The sequence below is a fragment of the Ochotona curzoniae genome, unplaced genomic scaffold (genome assembly GCF_017591425.1).
Source record: "Ochotona curzoniae isolate NIBS_2020 unplaced genomic scaffold, NIBS_Ocur_1.0 contig_3520, whole genome shotgun sequence".
NCBI classification, from domain to species: domain Eukaryota; kingdom Metazoa; phylum Chordata; class Mammalia; order Lagomorpha; family Ochotonidae; genus Ochotona; species Ochotona curzoniae.
Genome location: NW_024465894.1, coordinates 17389588 through 17394415, shown reverse-complemented (window position 1 = coordinate 17394415; position 4828 = coordinate 17389588). Strand labels below are relative to the sequence as shown.

General features: G+C 45.4%; 1 non-coding gene across 1 annotated transcript; it reads right to left on the bottom strand.

Moving 5' to 3' along the window:
• Nucleotides 1-347: 347 nt before the first annotated feature.
• On the bottom strand, nt 348-470 carry LOC121157550. Its single transcript, XR_005884070.1, has one exon. It is a non-coding gene; the product is annotated as a small nucleolar RNA SNORA32 (small nucleolar RNA).
• Between the last annotated feature and the right edge of the window lie 4358 nt (nt 471-4828).

The following is a 4828-nucleotide window of genomic DNA, read 5'->3' as shown; positions in this document are numbered from 1 at the left end:
CTTCAAACACAACTGCCAAACTGGTTTTTCAAAATAGCACTGTCATTTTGTATTCCCTTTTCGTACACAAGAGTTCCAGGTACTCCACACCCTCTCCAACACTTGGTATGGTTGCTTATGATGATTCTTTCTTTAAGAACATCATCTTAAAGACAAACAAACAAACAAACAGGCAAACTTAGCTGGACTCCCCTGCTGACACTACTGCGATTTCTTGCTATTCTCAAAGTTCCCAAGGTTGCCGTCAATATTCTGCACTTGTGTCAATGCCGGTTCCTGTCTCAGAGCTTTTGTTTTTCCTTCTTCTTCCTTCTTCTTCTTCTTTTTTTTTTTTTTCCTTTCCCCAAACATATTCCCAACAGGCTGGTTGCTAGCAAGGTAGCAGAGAGAAAGCCTGGTGGGGAAATTGTTTTATGGTCATGTCCACAGCAAATGAGAAAACTGCATTCTAAAAGCTTTGGCAGGGGTCATAATCTTTGGGTTTTTGTTACTGCAGACTGAATTCCACTTCTTCACATCCTACCTTTTGCCTGCTCAACCCTTGCTCTCTTTCTGTACCCCGATAATAGGTGGGTCCCTCTTATGTTCCATGTATCTATGAAAATTATAAAACAATTTTCGGGGGTGTTAAAAAGTTTTTGTTTTCTTTTAAATATTGTTTACATAGTTGAGAGTGATGCCAATGGGCTTCTGATTAGGGTGGGGAGGATCAGGTATGGAGGAAGGTGATGGGACATATGTTTCAGTTTTTTTATTTTTCCCTCCTATATCCATGGGGGCTGCTCCTTACTGTCAGACTACATTGGTACTCGAGGATGGTGGATGGTCATTCAATGATGCCTTAAAGACCCTGATGTGGGGAAGAGTGTTCCAAGGGTGTTACTTGAGTTTTTTTTTCCTTTAAACATTTATTTACTTTTCTTGGAAAGGCAGATTTATGGAGAGAAGGAGATAGAAAGATTTTCCATTTACTAGTTCACTCCCCAAGTTTTCACAGTGGCCAGAGCTGAGCCAATCCAAAGTCAGGAGCAGGGACTTCTTCCAGGTCTCCCATGTGAGTGCAGGGTCCCAAGGCTTTGGGCTGTCTCTGCTTTCCCAGGCCACAAGCAGGGAGTTAGATGAGAAGTCAGGAGCAGTGAGGACATAAACTGTCTTCCACGTGGATGACAGTGCTTAATGGTGGGAGATTAGCCAGTTGAGTTATGCCAGCCCCAGAGTGGTTTTAATAGTTCTGAGTTGATTTTATTGCTCCAGGGTTAAGAAAATCTTTCTAAAGTCTATTGGTTGATAAAGTCCACCTTAGTACATAAACAGACCTGGGAATATGCTGCAAAACTTGGCCAGAAAAATAGTTCAACCTATTTTGCTCGCCAACCTTTGATGAGGCAGTCAACATCCCCTGCTTGCCTCGATGAGCTGACTGTCATGTCCCTTTGTGCATCTGGGCTTGCTGTCCACTGCACTTTCCATCATTGCACAAAGCTTCAGAGAGGGGTAAGAAACTGCACAAGCAACTCCACTGCAGCCAACCAGTTGGGCTGAGCCATTTTCTTTGGCTCAATCGTTTTGTCCAATGTCCCTCTGTGCTCATGAATACTTTGTGGGAAGGACCCAGGGTCCAGAGAGGAAGAGTCTTGCTTCTCTGTTGGGTGTTTTCTCCCTGCATGGACATGGTCATGACTGTTGAGTCCCCTGAGACTGTCACCCTGGCACGTTGTCCTGCAAGGAAATGAAGCAGAGGAGGGGTGGGATATCCAGGCATGTCATTCCCTTTGTCTTGTTTACTGCCCACAGCATCCCTATATTTTTACCCCCATTTCACAGAAGAGAAAAGTGAGACTCTGGCAGACAAAGGAAGAGGCCTAAGTCACCCAGTTGGCACTGTCCCTGTCCCTTTCCTCCAGCCTTGGGGAGCAACTAGAGACATGAGAGGCAACCAGAGAGTTTGGAGTGAAGCCTGGGAAGTGGTTCCCATGGCCTTACTATGCAGCAGCACCTGCCAGCATCACCCCCAGGGCTTTTGGGAACCAAGCACCATCAGGTGTATGATGGAATTGAGGAGTTACACTTTTGAATGAGTTCCAAGGGTGGCAAAGGGGTGGGGTACATACTTGGAAAACCAAAGCCTCACCATGTACTTCTTTCTTCAGGCCAGTGGGACCGTTCATCGACACTGGGTAATTGTAATAGCCAACATTTTCTTGAGCATTAACTATGTGCTTGATAATGTGTGAATAACTTCACACATACTGGCTCATAGGAGGCCCATTTTCCAGGTGGGGAAAATGAGGCACTGAGCTGTTAGGAACATAGGAACAGAAGCTGGGCTTTGAAGTCAGGCAGGCTGCCTCTTAATTCCCCATGTGGAACATTATGGTCAGCACCACATGGGAAAGTATGGTACCTGTCTTTCCACCAACACTGAAGGGGTCAGTTTTGCTCTTCAGGGCAAGAGTCCGAGGCCATTTGTGTTCACCCCACCACATGGTTTACAGCTATGCCACCTCCTCTCCTGGTTTAGTCTCTGGGCTTCACTTAAATGTCTCAAGCAAGTGACAGTTGACATCTTTGCTGGCATTGCAGGAACCAGTTTCTGGCATGACGCTACTTCTTGAAAACTCCTCAGTGAGACACCACTAGTGACTACACAACATCACGCGGGTTATATATAGCTTCCTCCTGGGAATCAGCGGCTCCAGAGGCCAGGGGGTTTGAAGAGGATTCTGCAGAGGCAAAGCTGGCAGTGGCACCCAAGTGCTGGGAGAACAAAAGCTTTAAATTGAACGGTGGCCCAAAATAACACCTTTATACTGGAAAGAGGAGCTAGTGGCAATTCATGGTAGTTAGGGGAGTGCAGAGGTTGCCCTTCCCAAGGCTAAGTGGCAAGGAGTGGCACAGTTAGCTGCAGAGTCCCCAAGAGCATGGGATATCACTCCTGGAGGCACTATCAAGTGTCTGTGAGTAAGTCCCTTCTTTTTTATTTTTTAAAAAGATTTATTTATTTTTGTTGGAAAGGCAGATATACAGAGAGGAGGAGAGAAAGAGAGGAAGATCTTGCATCTGGTGGTTCATTCCCCAAGTGGCCGCAGCGGCTGGAACTGAGCCAATCCGAAGCCAGGAGCCAGGAACTTCTTCCAGGTCTCGCATGTGGATGCAGAATCCCAAGGCTTTGGGCTGTCCTCCACAAGCAGGGAACTGGATGGGAAAAGGGCCTGCTGGGATTAGAACCGGCACCCATATAAGATCCCAGTGTGTTCAAGGTGAGGAATTTAGCTGCTAGGCCACTGCACCGGTCCCAGTAAGCCCCGTTTTACTCTGAATAAGCAGTGCATGGGTCAGTGAAGGTCAGGTGCTACTGAAGGTCACATAGCCAGGCAGGTGTCTCAATCTCTTACCCAACTGGTATGCTCCAGGGCTTGGTTGTTCAAGCAAAAACAGGCATGCAGAAGGAGCCCATCAAAGGAGCACTTTGGGCAAGACCATGCTATAGACCTCACAGCCGTCAGAGGGCAATTCTTCCACTGATAAACTTTCTCAGTTTGTTCCTCTGGTTAGAAGCTTCCAATGGTTTCCTGTTGGTTGGGATGAAAACCAAACCCTTGGTAAATGGATGTGAGGATTGGGGGACATGATCTCATAAAAGGTATGACAGGTTCTGATGCAGTTAGTATAGTCATGCAATATGCAATGGTTAATAGTAGCCTGCGTATGCAATCATTGCTATATCCTAGAATCTAGGTGTGTAGTAGTCAATGCCATCTATTTTGTGTAAGTAAAACCTATGATGTTTACACAGTGACAAAATTTCCCAACCACACATTTCTGTGCATGTTTTCCCAATAATTCATGATTGAACTGAATTATAGTATGTATTAAGTAGTACTAAGTAGATGGTATTTTAAAAGATTAATTTTATTTTTATTTAAAAGGATTATAGAGAGAAAGGTCTTCCATCTGCTGGTTCACTCCCCAAATGGCTGTTATGGTAAGAGCTGGGCTGATCCAAAGCCAGGAGCCAGGAGCTTCTTCTGGGTTTCCTTTGTGGGTACAGGATCTCAAAAACTTGACCCATACTCTGCTGCTTTCCTAGGAGCATTAGCAGGCAGCTGGATCAGAAGTGCAGTGGTTAGAGCTTGAGCTGGCATCTATAAGGGGCTTCTTTTCAGTTGCTTGCATTATTGTTTTGCTGGTCCAGGCATCTTGTTCTCTTTCCCCAATGTAATTATGAGATGCTGGAGAGCAGTGATGATTTTCTGGGCCCTTTGTATCTGCCTCCATGCTGTCTAGCACTGTGCTTCTCCCTGGGAGTTCTCCATCACTATGTTTTTTTTTTAACCCCTGGACCAACTGTAATAGTAATCCTAATACAGCTGATGTATATCGAGTTCCTGACAGGAACTACTGTTGGATCAGGTCTTGCCATTGCATTCACAGTTCCACATACATCTTACTGTAATGCTGTGAGGTAGATCCTTTTTTAGCCCCCATTTTACAGATGAGGGAACCGAGACTTAAAGATGCAGCATCTCTGGCTCAAGGTTACAGGGCTGCTAATTGGCTGAGATAAGACTGAATGCAGGCAGTCTGACGCCAGAGCCTGTGCTCTCCCTGGTGAGACAGCACCACCCCCTCTGCTATCGGGGAGATGGATAGGGCTATATTTGTTCTACTTGCGTCAAAGGATGATCTGAACACAATAAAATGAAATGACTGAATAGTGCTCAAAAAAAATATATATATATAAAAAGAAAGAAGTTAGGAGTTCAAAGGCAAAGCTTTGCCATTAAACCTTGGGGATTTCCAGAGTCATTTAGCAGTGCTGAGTCCC